This window comes from Astyanax mexicanus, chromosome 1 (assembly GCF_023375975.1).
Source record: "Astyanax mexicanus isolate ESR-SI-001 chromosome 1, AstMex3_surface, whole genome shotgun sequence".
Taxonomy (NCBI): Eukaryota; Metazoa; Chordata; class Actinopteri; order Characiformes; family Acestrorhamphidae; genus Astyanax; species Astyanax mexicanus.
The window spans coordinates 89,672,216-89,696,133 of record NC_064408.1 but is presented as its reverse complement, the minus strand read 5'-3'; the positions used below and the strand labels follow the sequence as shown (position 1 = coordinate 89,696,133).

Here is a 23,918-nt window from a genome sequence, read left to right as displayed (position 1 = left end):
ACTGTTTGTACAATGAATGTTTTTTTTCTGGGAGTTGAATTTGTGTCCAGTCTGTCTGGATGAAGCAGTTTTATATTGTCTCTTATCAGAATTGTGTGAATGCATGAACGACAGTCCAGTACACTGTGCTCACCTCAATACACTTTTACTATAGAGCCTGTCAACTTTTTTTTTCTAATCTGCAGTTTTTATTGTGAATATGCTGCTGTAAACAGGCAGAACAAAATGTTGCAAATGTAATGTAAAAATAATAAATTATAGCATTTGAAGTACACCACCAGCACTGCAACTAATACATTTTGACAAGTTCTTTAAAGAAACAATTTAAAGCATTATACAGTGAAGTTAAAGGGTTAATTTTCAAACCAGGGTCACTGTTTCTGTTTCGTATTTATTTTTTGTTTGTTTATTTGGCAAAGTCATGCTAATTTACTCTGCTGAGATAAATATAGCAAAAATTGTGAAGTACAGTCACAAGACTGGGGTTATGCAAGAATTCTAAATTGGCATTCCGTCACACATTTCACACTCCTTCACTCAAGTATATTATAATACAGATTTATTTTTTTCCATTAATAATATTAATATATTAGGGTAGACTTCTCTTCCCCATCCATCTTAAATGGAACATAATTTACATTCTTGCACATTATTATTCTAATAGTTTACATGACCTCCCTTTTTGTTAGTTGTTGACAGATTGCTAATAGACATAGTGACTCAGTTGATCTGCTTATGTTGTTTCTGAGACCTAATGCAATTTTTCTAGTCAATATTGTGACTGAAATTTGAAAAGAGGGTACTTATATACACCTCTCTCTCACACACACACACACACCTCAGAAAAAGCTTTTAGTCTACTTTTTATTTGTCTTGTTGAATTTCTCATTCAACCTGGTGCAGTTTAGTCCAGTTGATTAAGGTTTATGGCTGTATATACCGTAAACAACTAAATTTGTTTTTTTTACATAGCATTGTTACTGTGTTCTGAGTTAGTTATTTTCAGTCATTTAGAGCCATGTCCTCTATTTCCTGTTTGAGATTTAATCACTGTACATTAGGTGCCAGAACAGCTAGTTGTGGTTGAAAGGCCATGTATAGTGCATGGGTATTTGGTTCATGTTGAGTTCATGTTGGATTACATTTTCTCAACTAAAACACAAATAAACTGAAAACTGATCAACTACAATGTTCAGTTTGTTTACAGACTAAGTGAACACTGCACACACATTAAAGTCAGTAATACTGTAAACTTTCAACCATCAGCCTGACCATTTAAAACATGAGTAGCACAGCTTTACTTACCCCGTTAGCATGATTGCTAACATTTTTTTCACCACCGAACACACATAATTCTGACTGAAACTTCCCTTAGAAACGTTGGGACGATACTAATATAGTGACTGGATGTGGCGATGGGTTCTGTAGCTCACTTGCTAAGCTAGTGTCTAAGTACAGACAGTTCAGGGCAGCTGTTTTTAACTAACTAGCCTCAGTACAGAGGATAAAACTAGCGTCTGATAGAGTCTTATTTGTTTTGCTGATTTACTAGGTAACATTAGCTAACAGGATAACAGCTAATACCACAACACAGAAACTGTTTCAGATATAAATGAGGCTCAAATCAAACTCACTTATAAAATAAAGCTCCAAACCTGCACACAGTTGGGTGAAGGATCTCTGCAGAGTTTTGAGGCACACCCTGAGACTCCTTTGCCTAAATGTACAACTAGGGTGGTCTTGTTTTTTGTTGTTTTTTTTTTTGGTGTTTGGTTTGTCCCCCGCCCCCCCCCCCCCCCCCCCACCTGTTTCTAGTGTTTTTTTAGTTTTTTTTTAGCCATATTAATGAAATACTGTCCTTCTTTGGAGATACCACCTAAAATCTTTTAATACAATGTGATATGGTATTACCGTTATACTGCCCAACCCTACTCTGTCTGTCTGAAACTTCTGCTTTAGTTGTTAAGACATTTCTAGCAATCAGAAGAACTAGAGAAGCAAAGAGCAATAAATTGAGGGAAGAAGATGACAGGAAGACAAGAGGGAGGAGGAGAGCGAGAAAGACAGCCTCCACTGTAGAGAATTTGCAATCTCTGAGTGAAAGTTGTTAAACCTGTGAAACGTGTTCAGTTTATACAGAGCACTTCATTCTGCTCCTCTGGAACTGTGTGTAGGTGTGTTCAACAGTAAAAGAAAAAAAAACGATTTCTGTGTTAATCCCAAAATTCGAATTTATTACGTGTTGTGTATTACGTTGGCGTCTTGGCTTCTGTCTTCAGATCTTAAAAAAATGTGCCGCTAAGGATAACTGTGATTGTCAATGTTAGTAGTAATTTTACACTTATTTAATCCAGCTGTCCTGTGTTGTGCCACATTTATAAGGGATTATATTTTACTTTCAGTGTGACTGGGCAGTGCTAAACTAGGTGGATGTATAACAATCTAGAGGTCGCTGTGATCTCACAAAAGCAATGTCGGATTTGGGCTGTTTGTGCAGTGTAGTTTCCACATTTGAACCACTTCAAATGTGGCTGCGTTCACATTACAAGCCATGTTGCTCAAATCTGATTTTTGCTCAAATCTGATTTTTGCTCAAACCGGGTATGGCTATGTTGACAGTTCACATTCATAAATGATACTCCTGTATCGGAGTGTAATGTGAAATACGTCTGTCCCTGAACGCTTCACATGCGCACATTGATGCGCGTTTAAACTAAAAAAAATAATAAAAAATACAATCGGATTTGCGTCACTTCAGCCTGGTAATGTGAATGTAGCCTACAGTGAAAAGTGTGTGTTTATTTATTTATTTTTTTTAAATAACATTTCAAAAGCAAGCAAAATTCAGCTTGGAATGTTATAGGCCCTGTAAATTGCCTGTGCTGCAGTTTATGTGGACTTCTTTAACAGACTACTATTACAGAAACATACTAACACAGAGCTGAGTGGTGGAGTAACCAGAACCACGTTTACCTCAGCATAGTGTGTGGTATTGCACAGTTTAATAATGGCATGTTCTGTGGAGGATGTAGATCCTGCTTAAGCTTATATCTTTCAGAATGTTCTATCTATGCTGGTTAAAATAAGCCAGGATTTTAGATGCAAAATGACAAGATAAGTTGTGTATTTTTAGAGATGAGGTTGGTGAAAGTGCAGGGTTTGTTAGGAGTGTTAGCCTAACATCTCTTTTATGTATCTTGGTGGATGTGGAAGAATATTCTTTAATATAAAGAGTATGAGTTAAAATAAGAGTTCCTTCTCTTAAAATAGGACTAGAAATTAATGTGTGTGTGATGTTTCTGCAGTGATGATTGTCTTCAAGGATGAGTTGTTTTTGAGTTTCGCTGTAGCTGTGGTTTTCTCTGGAAGCAGTTTTAACTGTAATCTGGGGAAAAATACGGAAGCTGTCAGTGTGTAAATTAATCAGCTCTTAGTGTAGGATTTTTTTTGTGTTTCTCTTGTTAGAATGAGATGTACTGTGTAGGTTGGAGCACTTTGTCTTTTCCTCTTTCTTTCTTCCCTTTGTCCCATAAAACCCTACTTAATGTTGAGGGTTGACCTTTCAGTGTGCTTTCACTTTTGGAGGCGTTATCACTGAGGAAGCCAGGCTGGGCTTTTATTGCAGCACCGATTTGTTTATAACTGTGGCAGTGTTGTCATGTCAGCTCACAGTAACATGGTCATGTGACAGAAATCCTCTCTGGCCTGTGGTTCACCGACTGCTGGCTGGACACTTTCTAACACTCATTTCACACCAGACATGTCAACATAGCACTGGCGATATGGCATAAATAAAATATCACAATACTATGGTAAATCCAATTACACAACCCTAATTCTGCACATTATTCAAATTTATTATTAGTCATTTATAATAAATTGGCATATCCACCATACAATCAGAACGCATTCATGTAATGTAGATGCTGTAATATGATGTCTGTATAGAGTCAGTGTAATATATTATTATATTACATTAATTCTATATAGAACCACAACCATTTTTGGCGTATAAGCTTAACCATTATATAACCATTGCTTTTACTACAGGTCCCTTGACCCTCCCAATTTTTTTTTTTTTGTGAATTTTGTATGCATAGCATCGTGTTGATGTTCATAGCATCATTATTGTTGTTACTTTTATTACTATTAATAATTGTTAAAAAATGCACAGAACACATTTTCTTTGTAACATTTTCAGAAGTACTATAGTTGGTGTTTTATTAGGACACACCCCTAAAACATTTTTGTTCACTACATTTATTAACTATTTAAAGGTAATTTAAGGATCATTTTTAGTTGTTTAGTTTTATAAGCTCCATCTCTCAATACTGTTTAGATGAAGCTCAAATGTCTAAATATTTGTTCAAAACGACAAAAGCTTTCATAAGGTGTCCTAATTTTTTACATGACTGTAAATCTACAGTATGTGTGTTTACAGTTACAAGTAGTATACGTTTATTGAATGTTCTTAAATATTGCTGCTTTAAAGGCTTTTCTTGGTTTGGGAGAGTTAGTGGGTCGTTTTCTGGCCGTGCTGAAGGATGTTGGCTGCTGCAGCTCTTTTTTCAGGAGCTAATTCTGGAATGGGAGATGATTTAAACCTTTTTTTTTTGCTAATTGCTTTCAGAACGTAATTAAAAAGGCGTACTTCATGTTACTATCTAATAAGCTGGAACTGGTTCCCCGGTGGACGAGCGGGCCCTGGAGACTTGTAGGACATGATTAAACTCGTTACCAACCTGAGGATGATTGTCGTCTACTTCTCCGCCTTCTGTTTTTTTATTCTTTCTTTTTTCCTGTTTTAATGACTATCTCGTTTTCTCTGTTAATAGCTCGGGGATGGCTGGCCTGCTTGCGCTGTCGGAGGGGGTTTGCGTTGAGCCTACACTTTACTTCGCACATTTCTTTCGTTCGGTGATGTTTGCACTGCTAATTGCGTTTGATGGAAGTACTTTTGGTATTCTTGGCCACTAGGTCACCACTTATGGTACTTAAAGATGATCATCTGGTAGGTTTGATGAGATGGGGATGCTCTGTGGGTGGGCAATACGGAGCTTTAAACATCACACAATTCTTGATTTCTATTCACTTAATTGCTTACAGCAGAGCTTCACTTCTTAAAACAAGTATAAAAGGAAAAATATGATTAAAAACGTGAAAAAAAATATTTCATGTTGTGTAAATATACTACACATTGTATTATAAGCCATGTAGACTGGTGGATCACATCAGTGTGTACATGCATTGGGGACACAATAGCAAGCTTGGTCATAGTTAGACTAGGTGAGAGTAAGTGTGAAGCTTGGCCCAGTTCTGATCCTCTATGAGGAGAGTTCTCAGAAGGTAGTAGAACAGTTTAGAGTTTGCAGAGTGAAACAGTTTTACTGTATAACATGCGCATTTAACACTATCTGTACTTCTAGTGCCTCAGCACGTTTAAATCAGACAAGTCTAGGCAAATTCACTTGTGTTTAAGGACAAATCAATCACCTCAATGTAAAGTATTTATTTTATATCACTAGTTGACAAAACATCTAAAAAACTGATATGGTTAACAAATAATGAAAACACAGAATATACCAACAATTAATATTGCAGCTAATGTAGCCAACAGTTCATGTAGGCTTAGCCCTGGCTCTGTAAAGCTTGAGGAGCATGTGTCCACATGAGTTTAGACAGGCAGTGCACTTTCGATTTCTGTAGGAATGTGCTTGCTATTCATGATCAGAGTTTTCTGCTCTGTGAGTTTGTGAGTATTCCTGAAATGCAGTGGTGGTGTTTTTAGCTGCTGTCTTTCTGTGGTTTTGGTTCCCTAGAAGAAAAGGGGCAGATCTGAGGTTGTGTTTGAAGCTTCCCCAAAAGATTGGAGTGGTCAGCCTCTGCAGGACGGTGTTTTATTTCAGACTTTTTAGAAGAGCTGTTTTTAGCCTATTTTGCTAGTTTTGTTGGCCAGTAAAGGGACAGTTTGTTGAAAAAAGGTCATGTTAATAAAAACATCCCCCAACCCAACGATTTGTCAAATGCCAAGCATTTGTGGTCCTTCTTTTGTTTTATACTTTCAAGCTGTGATGCAAATGTAGCTAACTAATAAGGGAAGCCAGTACACAACCAATTAGCAGCAGAGCTGTTAAACTGGTGTAGCTAATGAGTAGCAGTGGTGCTAACTATGATAATATGATACCAGGATGTTGTTTTTATTAATAATACAATATGAGATTTGAGAGCACCTGATTTTAAACTCTAATGTACCGGTACACTTAACCATACAATGTTCTGGGCAGTACTGCAAAAAATGTTTTTGACTTGATAACTGTAAAAAACACTTTCGGTACTAGTTAAAGAAGGTTTAAGCTTCCAAAAAAGCATTTAGTTGGTTTAGTTGCCTCTTCTGACAGTATAAATGGTAAACAGGGAGATTGGGTGATGTAATTATTATTGGTGTATCTCAGTCATTTTAGCCATGTCTTAATTGATATGAACCATTAAGTAAACACAGTTTCTATGAATCCCATGCAAATACTATAGATGGACCTGAAATACTGAATGTTTAAGTATTCAAAATATATATTTCTCAAAAGCTCTATTACAAGTAAGACACAAGTTTAATAGCAATTTGCAATATGTTATTGTTAAAGCCATTAGAGGCATTACAGTATAAAAATCAGCCACAATTCCCTTCTTTCTCCAGTTAACAAACAAATTAAATTAAATGTGCATTAACATTATGCTTTAAGCTGCAGTATTAATGTATTTAAAGGGCTATAGTAGCATCAAAAACTCTGCTCGCATTGCAAGTCTTCTCTCTAATCTAAGCTACTAGTTATTGTTTCAGCTCTGTTCTGATTGGCTACCTGATCAAAGCAGGTCGAGTTAATGCAGGTCTAGGAGTGTCTCAGAGATGCACAAATGTCTACATGCAAATTTGAGAAATACAAAAAATATATATATAAATAAAGAGCTTTATTTAAATAAGCCACAATGCTAATTTTGGAGTAAGTAATAAATTAAGTAGCAGTTGCTTTATTTTCTTCTCATGGGCTGTTCTACACACTTTTTCATGAATGGGATGTTTTTTCTAAGGTAGTAGAAGGGGCAATGTTGCACTCAGGCACATTCTTCAGATTGACTGAATCATTAACCTCATTAGCCTCATGTAAAAGTCCTGACCTGTGTCTCTTTTCTGACTGCAGACACTGAAGCTGACTATGTGCGAAGGTTCCCGCTGGTTGTCCCGCTGCAGGAATGGCCTGAGGCTGTGTCTCCACTGAAGCAGAGGTGAGCTGAAATGTCAGATTTTTTTTTTTTATATAACTTTGGGAAGTTTTCCCTTCTCTGCTCTGTTTATCGTTCTCTCATTAGAAGCATCACTTTGTGGTCTGAAATTTTCTGATTTGTTCATAATGAAGGTCTTTGTGAAAGACTGCACTCCTTTGATGTGCTTTAGTGGAGCTACAAAGCTAATGTAGCTACCAAGTAATACTGAAACATGTTTTTACTGGTTAGCATGGTGTTCATCACACACCTAACACTTGTTTCACACTAGGCATGGTCACTGCTCTGCAGAATGCACTGCAATCAAAAGTCTGTGTGAGAAGTGCAGCTATGCATTTTGGGTGTTTTTATGAAATTTTTGAAACTTTACAAAATTTCTTGCTAAGTGTACTTGGCTAATAAACATTAACAAAAAACTAAAATCTATGTTGTGTAATTAACTTAATTTGACTGATTTTACTGATAATTTAAAGGACTATTAATAATGATATTTTCTGCAGTAACTCATAACATGATCAGGATGTATCATCAGATATTAAGGACACATGTTGAGTTAAAGCACCGACAGCTCTATTCAGCAGAGCTTCAGCCAGTATTTTCTTTTTTGAACTGAGTGGTACTTCACGGTAAACTGTGTGGGTTTTAGTCTCTTGAATCGGACCACCTAGGTTCCCCCACTCCCATTCACACCCAAGGCATAGACGGGCCTTTAAGTTGTGTTTTCTGTGTCTGGTTGACCTACATCTGTGGTTTATATAGCCTAATGTTGCTAACGAGTAAAGTAGGCATCTGAGGCATCAGAATGTAACTGCTACACCATTTGCGGCTGAACTGAATATTTGAAATAGAAGCTAAAGAATAAGAAGCTAAGTGTAAACCAAAGCAAAGCAGTCATAGGTCATTATGTTGTGCCATATTGTCTGCATGTATTGGTGCATCTTGATCTGTTGCTGAAACACGAGCCATGTTTGAGAGAAGGTTTATCACATGCTGAATCAGTAAGTAAAGGCCGAGTCTGGCAGAACCCCTGCTGGCAACACCAGGAAAGAGACGCCCGTGCCGTGCTGAGAAATTAATGAAAGTGTGAACTGACGTGGTTTTTGTGGGAGGTCTGACGTCGTTTCCTGATGCACTATGCTTCAGCGCAGAAAGAGGAACCTTTTTCTTGTCCCCCCCCCCCCCCCCCCCCCTTGTTGTTTACATATCGAGCCTTGTTTCACCCTCCCTTTTCACTTTTCTTTAGCAGTAATTACCTTTTCATGCATTACCATTCTTTTTTTATATAAAACTTTAACTTTCAAAAAGGTCAGTATAAAAAGATTTAGACACAGTGTAATAAACAACTGCCCTTATTCAGATTTTGTCAAAAAATGAAAGAGCAAAATTAAATATTTTTTATTTTTTTATTTTTTTTATCTATAAAGGTAATTGGAATATCTATACACATGCACGCACATACATGCGTGTGCCACCTGCTCTGCCTCTTTCTGCCTTTCTGCTGTTGTTCCTCCCTGTCATGTGACTGAAGAGCAGGCTATTATCTTGGTCAAAAGGAGAGAGCTCTCTGAGTGGAGCGTCAGAGGCCGGAGGAATTTTCTAGTGGTGTGTGTGTGTGTGTGTGTGTGTGTGTGTGTCTGTGGGGGGCAGGGCAGGAGTGATGGGGGAGGTGCTGCTGCAGATGCTCAGATGAGATTTGCATGGGTAGTTTGTCGGCTGTCATTAGCAGCAGATGAGGGAGAGGAACAGCCTGTTTGCACATGGACTTCTGAACTACACTTCTCTACTTTTACTCTACACTTTGATACTCTACAGACTTTCATAAATTACAGTGTTTGTTTATAGTCTTCAACCTCCAGTTTCTGCTGTTGCTACAGAGATTACTGTACTTTATGACTTGCACTATGCTGTCTTCTACTCTTCACTATAGTGTAGCCTTTACTCTCACTACAGACTTTACTGTACTGTACAACCTCCAGCTCACCTCCAGAGATTACGGTACTTTACTACAGTCACTATACTCCGGCCTCTGCTGTTACTACATTTTTACTGTTCTCAATAAATGTCTGTATACTCCAGCTTTTACACATCACTACTGACTTAACAACCACCACTATACTCCAGTCTTTACTGTACTCTACAATCTCTAGCTTTTACTATTGCTGCAGAGAGTGCTGTACTTTACTTTAACTTTCACTATTCTCTGGCTTCTACACTTTACAACTGACTTTACAAGATACTACAGTCTTTACTGTGATCTAGAACCTCCACAATACTCCAGCTTCTGCTTTTCACTACTGACTTTACAGCTGTCACTATACTCCTTTCTCTCCTGTCACTACAGTCTTTACTCTTTTCTAACCTCCGTAATACACAATACTCCAGCTTCTACACTTCACTACTGACTTTACAGCTGTCACTATGCTCCAGCCTCTACTGTCACTAGTATTTACTATGCTTGTATAGCCTCCACATTACCCCAGCTTTATTACTGACTTTACAACAGTCACTATACTCCAGCCTCCACTGTCATTAGTCTTTACTGTGCTCTACAAACTTAACTAGCTTCTGCTTTTTACTACTGACTTTACAACTGTCACTATACTCCTGCCTCTCTTGTCACTACAGTCTTTACTGTGCTCAACATCCTCCAGAAAACACAATACTCCAGCTTCTGCTTTTTACTACTGACTTTACAACCACCACTATACTTCTGCCTCTCCCATCACTACAGTCATTACTGTGCTCTACAACCTCCACAACACTCCAGCTTCTGCGTTTTACTACTTGGGTCAGGATTCGATTCGATTCTCGATGTTTTTTTTTTTTTTTTTTTTTTACTTTTTACGATTTTCTTTATTTATTTTATTATTGCACCTAGGAGTAGCACGGTTTGACATGGTAGCACAACTCGACAGAACACCTGATGACTCGGTTTGCCGTGTGTGCGTATCCGTGACGTTTTTTTTAATTTAAATGAAGCAACAGGTGTGGTCAATTGTAAGTTTAAGATTAGCGTAGCTTAGCGGGAGGGATCTTCGATCCTCTTTTTGACTTCGAGGCTCGAGACCATGCCATAATTTCGATCGATTTCGATAACATATCGAAATCATGACGCCCCTAATGACTATACTCCAGCCTCTCCAGTCTTTACTTTGCTCTGCAACCTTCACATTACTCCAGCTTCTATGCTTCACCACTGACTTTACAACCATCCCTATACTCCAGCCTCTACTGTCACTGCACTCTTTATTGTGCTCCACAACCTCCATAATACACAATACTCCAGCTTCTGCTCTTCACTACTGACCTTACAACTGTCTCTATACTCCTGCCTCTCCTGTCACTACAGTCTTTATTCTTTTCTAACCTCCGGAATACACAATACTCCAGCTTCTACACTTTACTACTGACTTTACAGTTGTCACCATACTCCAGCCTCTACTGTCACTAGTCTTTACTATGCTTGTATAGCCTCCACATTACTCCAGCTTTATCACTGACTTTACAAGTCACTAGTCATTAGTCTTTACTGTGCTCTACAAACTTAACTATACTCCAGCTACTGCTCTTCAATACTGACTCTACAACCAACACTATACTCTAACCTCTACTGTCACTGCAGTCTTTACTGTGCTCTACATTCTCCACAATACTCTAGCTTCTGTTCTTCATTACTGACCTTACAACCACCACTAGACTCCAGCCTCTACTGTCAATACAGTCTTTAATCTTTTCTAACCTCCACAATACACAATACTCCAGCTTCTACACTTCACTATTGACTTTACAGCTGTCACTATACTCCAGCCTCTACTGTCACGAGTCTTTACTATGCTTGTATAGCCTCCACATTACCCCAGCTTTATCACTGACTTTACAACAGTCACCATACTCCAGGTTCCACTGTCATTAGTCTTTACTGTTCTCAACAACCTCCATAATACACAATACTCCAGCTTCTACACTTCACTACTGACTTTACAACCATGACTATACTCCAGCCTCTACTGTCATTACAGTCTTTACTGTGCTCTACAGACGTTACTATACTCCAGCTTCTGCTCTTCACTACTGACTTTACAACGGTCCTACACTCCAGCTTCTAAGTTTTACTACTGACTTTTCAACTGTCACTATACTTCTGCCTCTCCTGTCACTACAGTTCTTTACTATGCTCTCCAACCTCCACAATACTCCAGCTTCTACGTTTTACTACTGACTTTACAACCATGACTATACTCCAGCCTCTCCAGTCTTTACTGTGCTCTCCAACCTTCACATTACTCCAGCTTCTATGCTTCACCACTGACTTTACAACCGTCCCTATACTCCCTATACTGTCACTACAGTCTTAACTGTGCTCTACAGCCTCCACAATACACAATACTCCAGCTTCTACACTTTACTACTGACTTTAAAACCGTCTTAAACTCCAGCTTCTACTGTCACTATGGTCATTCTTGTTTTTTAATTGCCTTAAAGTTTGAGTACAACAGCAAAAAGAATTTAGAATGAAAAGATAGAGTAGGAGTGCCAATGAACTTACTATATACTATCTAACGATCAAGCTCAGGTTCAGGGTGGTTTGTGGTTTTGAAAAACAAATCTGTTACTGGTGGCATATAGTGCTGGGTATTTCCCTGTTTTGTTGATCAGCCTCTTCTCATCCATCACCCACAAACAGTTTCTTGCAAGGAAGAAATGATGAAATCATGTTAGTAAGCTGCACAGAGTGAGCTGCCCCCACATAAAGTTAAATATAAAGTTTTTTTTAATAGTATTATTGTAATTCTTGCAGTGTAAATGTCAAGTCATAATTCATGTATTACCAAGTTTTGGTTTTAATTCAATGAAATAATAGTAAAAAAACTGAGTTGTGCGTTGTGTTGTAGTGAGGACTTAAAACTGAAACAATGGCCAGAGTTCTTTAGTTTTTGCACACATTGGTTTTGAAGCCTCACTTTCAACATCCCTGCTACTTCTACTCGGCAGCCTCTTGTACAGTAGAGGCTTTGTATTTTACAGCTTTTACTGTACTCTACAGCTTTAACTCCACTGCACTTTTAATAAGGGGTGGAAATCACAGGGCATCTCACAATACAAGATCACGATACGTTGCCCATACATTATTGACTTAAATCGTACAATAAATGGAATGCACACAACCTCAATAATATTTGATAATGGTCATATATCTATTATATTATCTGTTGTGTTTATTTGTATGTTTGTTCACATATATAACAGTGAACAGTATTTCAGCCTGTCTCGCTTCAATGATCAATCCTTCAATTCTTTCAACTCCATACACACAGTTGGTAACATTTGTGATGTCTTTATAAGGGTATGAATGCTTTGTTATGCTATCCTATCATCATTGTGTCAGACAAAATTTGTGTCAATTTAAGGCCAATAAATACCACGATCACAATAATTTCTGGGACAATATATCTTCCCCAAAGATTATTTTTGTGACTGGCCTACGACACTTGGTATTGCAATATGCGATACTTCACAGAGGATAAAATACTCCTAAATAATTAAATACCAAGAATTATGCATTTATGTCAGTTTTGGACACATTTGGACAATGTATCACAAATTCAAACAACACTATCGCTATATATATATTTTGTCCCACCTCTATTCTTAATTATTAATAACTCAAACTCTACTATAGGTAATAGGAGGTTATATTCGCACCTTGTTTAGAAGAAAAGCTGCTTGTAAGGTAAAAGGGAGCTTTTTGCGATTCTTTAAAAAAAATGCCACAGTTTTTACTCCCTTGAAGATAAATATAAAAGAAGCATTGGTTTACTTATTTGGTGGCACATTGACAAATAAACTGAATAAAGCTGTATTTCTTTCATTTATGTAAGAATTATATTTGAAGAATATATATGAAGATTTTATTAATATTTTTATATATTATATTTGGCAGCCCTATTCTACTACTTCTATCCTTTTTAATGTGTGCTTCTCTGATTGCTGTTCTAATCACTTGTGTAATAGGTAGTGTGTGGTACAGGTGCTGGTATGTGCAGAGAGCTGTGCAGGTTTGTGGCGCTCTGTCAGTCTGTCAGTGAGTGCAGGTTAAGAACACTGTGCTCACTATAAAGTAGCTTATTGATTTTTCTGGCTGCCCCTGGCCTGCTGTAACCTGCTGGAGCTTTAACTTCCATGCTAAAGTCCAGACTTCATTGCTCAACGTGGTCTAAAGCTGTAACTCGGCGCCAGGTCACCCTACTGTAAACCACAGCGGACTCGCTGCACCAGTGTGGTCTAATAAAGCGGTTACAAACTCAGGGCTGTTGTAAAGGGAAATGCTCATTAAATAAATCAAACAAACATGACCTATAATTACATATATATGTATTTTGTTTATCACAGAAAACATGTTAGGCCATCACAACAAACAGGCACATTTATGTAAATTAGTGCTGGAAGGTATGACCAAAAATGCATATCACAGTATTTTTAAAAATTCTGATGATTTTACGGTATTTTGCAATACTTTTATTATTTTATTTTATTGTTGTTGGTTTGTTGGTATGATTTACATAAACGGGGGGGGGGGGGGGGGATGGATTAATTGTAAAGATCGATCTTGTATATGAGTTGGTATTGAATATATGAAAATAGATTTGAATCAATCATTTTTATCCCACTCCTAATAATTCTAAAACAATAAATACTAAAGAAATGAAAATGATTGCTCACTGATGCCAGATGCAGTTCATCATAAAGTTTTCAATTTATTGGTTTAGAACAGGAGATGCTAAGCTAATGTTGCTAACACACTGGCATCACTGTGCCTCGTCTTTTCTTATTCCTTTTTATCTTGTCTTTCACCTTCTCCTTTGATTTCTCTTTCTGTGTTTTTTTTTGTTTGTTTACTTTTACTTTTCTTTTCCGCTCTCTTGTTGTTCTGGCTCTTTTTTTGTCCTTTCACTTAATTTTTTTCTCCACATATATTTATTTTCTGTATTGCTCTCTTCTTCTGTTTTCTTGTCTTTTTCTGTCCTTCTGTTCTTTTCCTCTCTTCCCTTTTGCGCTGTGTGTTTGAGAGGGGTTGATGTTCCTCTTTCGGCTGGTTGTTTCTTTTGTACTATCACTCCATTTACCATGTGTCTCTTTTCCTTTGCCAGTCTTCTCCCTCTTGCTCTGTCCCTCTTTCGCTTTCGTTTCTGCAGTTTCCTGTGCTTTGTACTGCAGCTTTTGGCAGATGGATCTCTCAGATCAGGTCCAGTTTATTATACACAGTTTAATTTACACCTAAAATGGTAATCAAATGATTGTAATAACTGATTTGGATTAGATGCACATTTCAGTTTCCATTTGACTGAGATAAAACTGTGATTTCTAGGAACTGCTAAGTTTCTGTGTGTGTGTTTCTTGTTCCTGTGAACTCCCAGCTAATAAAGCCTCTCAGAATTAGCCGCTGACCCCACTGGCTGCGAGCAGCGCAACCTCTGTGGTTTGAAAGTCCAGCGGTGTCACTAAAGATATCTACAGGTTGTGAAAAGCTTCCTTCTCTGCCGAAAGGCTGAAACTGAGCTGCTGATGGAAAACTTGTTTTCTAATTTTCTCAAGTCAGCTTGTGGCAGGTGTGTCTGCAGCATGTGGTTTATTGTTGCTCAGGTTCTTCTGTTAGTGTCGTGGTTTTGAAGAAAAGGGCCAGAAAGTCTGTCTGCACTGAGTTTATGGTTTGTTCAGCTGAATATGCTGATGTCCACTTGGACAGATTTTTTAGATTCAATATGAAATGTCTTAATATTTTAAAACAATGTATGCAGTGTTTATACTGTGCTCTGCAATGACTAGGTCAGTTGTTTGTTTTTGCTCTACAGTGAAGATATCATAATATAAAAGATCATAAAAGATCATAATATATATTTTTATTTTCTGATATTTACAGCTAGATCTGTTAGACAACATCTGACAGCTTAAGTGGCAGACTGCCCCAGACATTCTGCAATAAATCGTCTTAAATTACAGTGAATAACTTTTTTTGATTACATATCTTTTGGTAATAAAAATAGTCAAAAGTTGCAGGACACCCTCCTATTCAGAAACTAAATATGCATGTTCCAGACATAGCATAAAAGACAGACCCCCTCATTCATGTACTTGCTGAGGTACTCATACATAACTTTAACTTTTCTGTTGTTAAATGTTTTGTTGTGTTGGCAGTGGGTTTTGAGTCATTGTCTTCTTGCATAATCTTATTTCCTGATTGAATTTGTTGCATTTTTCTTCAAATTCCTGTTGCTGCTGCAATCATGAATTACATTGCCAATAAAATTCAGATCTAAGTCTTAGCTTTTTTTTTTATTGCTAGAAAGTTGACTTTCTATCCACCACATTTATGCAAAGTAGCTTTAAAAGCAACATTGGAACCAGAAGAATGAAGAGGATTGGAGATGCTGGGAAGTCCAACTAATGATGAATGAAATCTCTGTACCACTCAAGACTTTAACCATACATCTGGCAGCGCAGATGCACCAGACAGTTGTGTTAGAGCAGAGCAGGGCCATTTCTCAGATGTGCATTTGATTTGGTCTTTTTTGGGGATGTCTAAAGCAACTTTTGTTTCATTTCCAGTCACCGGCCACCCCATGCCAACTGATAAGAGAGTTTGCATTGCTTTCTACAAATTGGATAGTTGTGCAGAGTATATGAGGGTTGGACGGGAAACTTTTGGCATTTGTATAACAGTTAATCATTGTACACGATTTTGTCGAGCAATAAACTAATACTTACTAATGATACTTAAACCATTAAACCTTAAACATTTATAAAATTTGCTAAAACTTTGATGGAACACATTCTAATATCTACCTTTAGCTGCTGCTGTTTTGTTTGGCAGACCTGTTAAATGTCTTTTTATTTGGACATGTTTTGTTTCTTTCTTTTTTAAGGACATTTCAATTTGGTGCCTTAGCCTTGTCCAATGGCTTTGCTCTTATACATAGGTCTCTGAACATTTTTAACAGTCCTTTTTAGCAGTATATGTTTTTTTTGTCTAAGTGGTTCTATAATGGAAGCCTATTGTATTAATTACATTTTGTAGGTGTGAATGGTGCCCAGAACCAAAATTCTGAGTAAACTGGCTGACTAAAAGATATGATCTGGACAATAAGCTGAACATAGTCTGGTTTGTTTGATGCTTCGGACATTTCAAGGAACCATCTTTACCATTTAGCAACCAAATAAGAAAAATAGTTACAATAGATAAAGTTACATTTAAGCAGAGAGACAGAATTTAGCATAACACCTGACAAGGTGATTCACTGAATTGACAACACCTTGTAAACTGTAAAGATATGCAGCCCACATAAGTGATGATGACGGGAAGTAGCAAAGTTCTTTAGTGCGTTCAATAAACGGCAATGTGAAAACAATACTAACAGGACCAGATGAATACAATATCACAAACACATGAAGCTTGGTTTGGATGTTGTTCAGGACCTTCAGCCACGAAAAGGCTCTACAGGTCAACATCCTTAACCCCAAACATTTAGGATTGGTGTCCTTGACAGGGAATAGTCTTAGCCCTAGTCTTAGACTGTGTTTTTCGTATAATGGAAAATCTCAATTCAGAATGCTCTGTAATTCAAAACTAGACCTACTCCATGTCTGTGAAACCGACTACAAGAATTCAGTGGTTAAACTTGTGCGCTTGATCAGAGGCATGGCATTGTATATAAAACTGTAACACAGCGTATCATTTCCCAGCAACAAGCTGGCAGGAAATCACTGGTCACTTGACTTTAGGAACGAGAAGTGAAAGTTGCAAGAAAAACTGGAAAAAGAGATTAAAACTGAAGACAACTGAAGAGTAGTCGGCACTGTGAGAATGTGTCTACTGGATTGAGCCCTGTTGGTCCTGATGTCCTCTCAGGTTTCCTCATTTGTACCGAGATCTGCCTCCCCAAGCTATGTGTTGAATGCATGGAAGATGTTTACTGGAGCAGTCACAACCATCTTCATTATGGGGGTAACCTGAGGGGAAGAATGTGTTCCAGTCCAGTGTAGCTGTAAATACCCATGAATTAACACTGAGCTGCACTATAAAGCCGATGTGCTGGAGCTCGAATTCAAAACACCTAAAACTGTCACTGTCCGTTTATACATGGGTTTCATCCTGTTATTACATTACCTTGAGGTATAAGATTATATTGTGTAAACTATGCAGAAACTGTGTTCATAGCTTACAGTGTGGTGGACTGTTGTCTATCAAACTGTGATATACAGCTCTGGAAAAAAAAAATGAAACCACTTAAAAAGGATGACTTTCCTTGATTTTACCAAATTAAAAACCTCTGGAATAAAATCAAGAGGAAGATGGATAATCACAAGCCATTAAACCAAGCTGAACTGCTTACATTTTTTGCACCAGGAGTGGCATAATGTTATCCAAAAGCAGCGTGTAAGACTGGCAGAGGAGAAAATGATGCCAAGTTACATGAAAACTGTGATTAAAATCAGGGTTATTGAACCAAATGTTGATTTCTGAACTCTTAAAACTTAAGCTATGAATTTTAACTTGTTTTCTTTACATTATTTGAGGTCTGAAGCTCTGCATCTTTTTTGTTATTTCAGCCATTTCTCATTTTCTGCAAATAAATGCTCTAAATGATAATTTTTTGTGAGTAAGTTCTATAAATTGTGCAGCTAGTCCACGGTAGGTGGCAGAAGCTGGATGGTGGGCAACTGGGCTATGGCAGGTGACGTGTGTCAGACTGTAATTAGTGACTCTGGTAGATCTAAATACAACAGTCTAGTTTAAAAGAAAGGAAACCAAAGGTAACATGCACATGAAAGCACCCTGATATAGTCTGGACAGATGAGTGGTTGGTATTGAATGTGTGCTGCTTTAATTTACAACATTAAATGCTATACCAACATTGCTAGCAAACCCTGACCTTTGACCATCACCAATCTGATTTCTCATCTTGAATGAGTAATCTTGAGTCTTGACTTTGCAAATTGTAATTGAGTAATTACATCTGTGCTGTGTAAAAAAAACTTGGAAGTTGTGTTTGAAGCTGGATATTTTAAAATAGAGGACTGTAACAGAAATGCATGAGGCTCCAGAGATCTGTGCTTTAGTTCATACCTTAAAGATATAGATCTGTACCTGCATAATTGGTGTGGTGTTTCTGTTTTCTAATTGGTCCCAGACTCTCAGTCTCTGGTCCAGTCGACCCGTCTCCCATGGTGACACCTTAAACCTGGGCAAGGACTTCAGCAACAAGCATCAAAGTCAAATAGGAGTCCGTGACACAGGAGTTATGGTTCAGACACAAGGGAACATGCTAATGCTAAGAAATAGCATAGATGCTTTAAAGTAGTGCAGGCTTATCATACAGACTTATTTATTTATTTATTTATTTATTCAACGAGTGGTGCCTTATTAACTACCTTATTTGGGAAGTGTGTGAATATAGGGATGCAGTTAGCTCCAGTGCTAATTGGTACATTTATATGGTTCTGTTACTTGTTAGCTTCCCATGCTTGTAGCACCAGCTTTCTTTGTTTTTTACTATGTTCGACTCATGTTTCCACACATAATTGGTGGAGTAGAAGTTTCCCTTACTTGTTAGCTACTTTAGGCTCGTAGCTGCCATGCTAACTGGTGATGTACAAGCTTAAGTTGCTTGCTAGCTACATTAGGCTCATAGATGATTGGTGAAGTATATGCTTATTACTTGTTAGATATTTTTAGGCTAATAGCTAAAGTGCTAACCAGTGAAGTATAAGCTTAGGTTACATGTTTGCTACATTAACCTTATAGCTTCACTGGTAATTAGAGGCATTTAAGCTATAAATACTTGTTATCTACATGAGGCATATGGCGAAATGATAAATGATTCAGCTTGTTACTTTTTAGCCGCATTAAGCTCATAGCTCATGTGCTAATTGATTGGGAGGGTAGAAGCCTAATTTTTTTTATATACTTTAGCACAGTATCTCCAGTACAAAAATAGAAAGACTCCAAAAATATACAAAATAAATAAAACAATTTGGGGTAGAAAATTTAACTGTCAGTGTTCCCTTAATCATAAGTTATGAACAATAATTTAATTAAAGATTACTAACTGAATACTTAAATTGTCTAAAAAAAAATGACCATATGCTTTGATGTGACCCTTGCTTAGCAAACCCAAACTGAAATCATACATCATGAGTTTCATAAGCTGAATGATTAGTATGGCTTTAAAGACTAGGTTATGTAATTGTTTATAATGAGTACAAATATCTTGGAACACACACACACACACACACAGTTTTGCCTTTAACCCAAACAGGCTAGCTGTAATATGGCAGTAGGATAATAAAACATTTACAGGAATTTAATGAGAAATTTGCATAAAATCTAAGATTTATACATTTATTTTAGATTTTATTCAAATTACTCTGACAATATTGAATTGTGGGTGGATCTGCAACGATTTCCAGCAGCTATGACTGTGCAACACTTGGACAGAACAGGAAACTAGTGTGTGTGTGTTGACCTGATTTTATGTGATACTTGGTTTGGATTTCATTTATACTTTCCTAGAAGTTTCCCAGATTATTTATCCATTTTTAGAAAAATATTTAGAATTTGAGTTATCCTTTTACCTGTGCTTTGTTCATTTAAGCTAATTGACTCATGATTTTTCATTATAGTATTTAAAAATTGTTTAATCTTAATAAATGACATCTGTTGACCAGATGATGACCTTGCTTAAAAAGTTCAACCCATACAGGGGGTTACATTTTGCTTTACGTTACTTTACTTTACATTTTAAGTAATCTATTGTAAATATGCTTCTTGCTTATTACGACCAATGTCTGATGTGCCCTTTTATTGTTGAATTATTACATACACTGGGCAAATTGGGTATCTTCTTGAAAAAGTCCACTTTGCTTTTCTGCTGTACCAGATGTTTAGGCAAGTCTGTAATGTGATATATAAATTTAAGGCTGGTTTATACTTCTTCATCCAGTTAGTGCATTGTCTGTATTATAGCCTTGGCCCAGTCCTATTTTGTATAAAACAGAAGGGAATGGAACTACTACATCCATGTTGTATACAGTCACGTGCAGTTCAACATGTGAATTGATTAGTTACAGAATCACAACGTGGATATTTAGAGGCAGAAATAATTGCTATCTTCCTGAATGTTATGGAGGGCACTGTGCTTACATTGACTGACTGTGCATGTTCACTAAAAGGGCCTTTAGACACACCCCTTGTCTCTACAGGCCTGATTGGGGGTGTGGCAGAGATGCATTTGTCAGTCATCTAGTCACATGACCACAGACCACTGCTTTCAAGCACTGGAGGGCTACAGACATCCTCATTAACACACAGCTGTACTCCTCTGTCACGCAGGAGGTGTGGTAATGCTCTGTTAGACTGACAGAAAAGTGTGTGTGTGCGTGTATATGTGTGGCAGCAGCAGCAGCGTGTTCAGTCTGAGCCTGGCTGTCCTGCTCGCTCGCTGCCTCTGTAAATAATGAATGTTCTTCTCCAGCCTGTCGCTCTGTCCAGACTGCAGCCTTTAAAGGGACACTTCACCAAATATGGAATTTATTAATATGTATATACAGGGGTTGCACAATAAAACTAAAACATTTGGTTTTAGAGCACAATAATTAATTAACAGTTCTGGTGGAAACAGAGTTTAGGTGCACATTCTGCTGTAATTTGGGCAGCCGTGGTTTTATGTTTATTGGATACAATCCGGGTTAGCACCCGAACATCCCTTTCAGACAGCTTCCTCTTGCGTCCACAGTTAATCCTGTTGGATGTGGTTGGTCCTTCTTGGTGGTATGCTGACATTACCCTGGATACCGTGGCTCTTGGTGCATCACAAAGACTTGCTGTCTTGGGCACAGATGCGCCAGCAAGACGTGCACCAACAATTTGTCCTCTTTTGAACTCTGGTATGTCACCCATAATGTTGTGTGCATTGCAATATATAAAGCAGAACTGTGCTCTTACCCTGCTAATTGAACCCTCACTCTCTGTTCTTACTGGTGCAATGTGCAATTAATGAAGATTGGCCACCAGGCTGCTCCAATTTAGCCATGAAACCTCCCACACTAAAATGTCAGGTGTTTCAGTTTCATTTTCAAGTTTCAAGGTTCTTAAACCTTTTAGACCAAACACCACCCCTGATCAAGCACACAATAAAAAAATATTTTTGTTTCTGGTTAATGCCCTATACCCACTAAAGGACATAATACAGGAAAATAACAGTTAGGGAGTATAGTTGACTATGATATAATCATAGAATCCCCCTGAACCCTTGGTAAATTATTCAGCTATTATTACTAATGCAGACATTATTGGTTGTCATGTTCCAAAGGGTATACTGTGGGGCCTTTTAAACTGATGTTAATAATTAATTGATTAGTTCTTGCTGAAGTTATGGAAAACTGATTGTGGGCTTACATACAGAGTCTACACAGGTTTAACACTAAACATAAACAAATGTTTATACATTTCATTTTTTTTACTTTTCTTGCATTGATTTTAGTTGTTTTTCTTATCTGTGTAAAATGTAATTGTAAATAAAACCTGAAATACTCCTTTGCACCCCCCAAACACACACACACACACACACACACACACACACACCATTGTATGCGATTTTAAAAACATACTTTAGACCTAAGATCTTCTTAAAACACTGTTTTAACAGCAGGTAGACTATCCTAAACCATCTGGTGTAGTAATCTTTTTGTGAGCAAGCTTTTAAAAGCATTCCATTTTTCAGACACTGTATTTTATTTCTGTTCATCATCTATTTTGTGAACATAATTGTATTCATAATGAATGGTTTCACACCAAACCCACTCAGACTTTTGTGTTCACATCTCAAACATTTAACTATGCAGAGAATTTGAAAATGTGAAGGAATTCTCCTTTAAACAGTTCCAGTGTTTGCTGTAAGACTTCACACCCTTTTTTATTGCAGGAGTAAACATTGCAGTGATTTAATGACTGTGAGGTTAAAGTTGTAGGTGTCCGCTTTAAAACCAGATCTATTTAGGTGTTCTAGGAGTTTTGTATGTAGTACCATTCAGAAAACGAGTTGCCTGTCTGCTTCACGTCTTCCTAACTCTTAATCTGCTGCACTTTGCCTCTTCTGTCTGTGTTGAAGCTCCACCAGCTGATTTCCGTCTGCTGCCTGTAATCCCACTCCGCCACCACCCCAAGGCAGGGATTAAAATAGCGATGAACAATCAAATTCCTTCCAGTTTCACCACCTTAAAGCTCATGTAGTCCATCAACCAAGCAGCCATGTATGCTTCTGTCTGAGTTTTACACTTGAGCTACACGGCTATTGTAGCTAGATTGTGTAGGAATGGAAGCTTTAGTCCACCCTTTTAGCTTGATGCTAACTGCACGCCTTTATCAACACAAGCTCTGTGAAGCTGTTTAGTAATATTTATAGGCTTAATTATGTAGTTTGCTTATTATGATGCTTTTTATTTAGATGTTAGCTCCAGTGCTGATTTGTTGTGTACATGTTTTCATTGCTTGTTAGCTCTTAGCTTCAAGGATAGAGCTATACAATCGTCACATTTGGGTTAACAAGACTACATTTGGGTTAACAATTTGATTTGTTGTCAGACTAACATTGTAATGATTTGTTCTGTGCATATTGATAATAGACCTGTGTGTTTGTATGAATGTGTGTGTGACAGGCTGGTGGCTGCCCTCCTCTCAGCACTGTGTTCGTTTCCTTTGCCGTCATTTGGTCAAAGTAGGACACAGCAATCCAGCAGGGATCCGATAGCAACACACACACACACACTTTCACTCGCACACACTCATCTCGTTCCGACTCTTTCTCTCCCCCCCGCCTGCCCACAGCCAGGCTGCACCGCCTTACGTAATAGTGTGTGTGTGTGTGTGTGTCTCGTGTTGTCTCCACCTACTTAGCTCACACACTGCAGATAAAGCTCAGGGCAGAGAACAGTGCAGGCCTACTCTAACAACACCACAGCCTTCAATTATCATTATTAGCAGTAATAAAATACATTTTTGTTTGTTTAGAGACAGTGTCACTCAGTTCAACACATTTTTACATGTAGAAAACAGAAAAATGGCAAAAGAAAATGGCAAGGTGCATCAATTATCAGTAATTTATGATTACTCTGTATGAATGAATGTGCCCTCACTTGTGGTGAGGAGGCCATAATAATACTCTTAGAAGTTCAGTGTTAGTTTTATTTTTCTGTTCTTCTATAAACAGTGTGGTCAGAGACATTTGTTGGCCTTGTATTCTTTTTAACCTGTTAAATTGTATTGTGAAACTGACATTGCTTTATTATTAATCTTTACTTTATACGAAATTTTCCTACACATAAGAGGGCTGTGTTTCATTTAAAAATGTAGAACGCTGTTTGGTGACTAGCTAGTTACTAGTTCCTAGTTGCTAGAGACTGATATTGATCATGTCGTTATGTTTGGTCTACAAAAAGTTTGTACATACTATGTATTTATCAGTGTCTAGTATATATATTTTTTTCTCTAGTATGAATTATTTACTGTCTACTTCTAAAGCTATGGCAAACATTAAAACATTAAAGATCAGTGAGCCCAGATCTGAAGACATGCTTAGTATCAGTTGTGT

The 23,918-nt window shown here is 37.5% G+C and overlaps 1 protein-coding gene across 2 annotated transcripts in view; it reads left to right on the top strand.

Moving 5' to 3' along the window:
* The window catches only part of ncoa2 (nuclear receptor coactivator 2), an 81,566-nt gene that overhangs the window by 14,111 nt on the left and 43,537 nt on the right, over positions 1 to 23,918 (top strand). For both annotated transcript variants that reach the window (XM_007260112.3, XM_007260111.3), the window contains exon 2: positions 7,194 to 7,278. The gene's annotated coding sequence lies outside the window, so the exon portion shown is untranslated. The remainder of the gene's footprint in view (positions 1 to 7,193; positions 7,279 to 23,918) is intronic.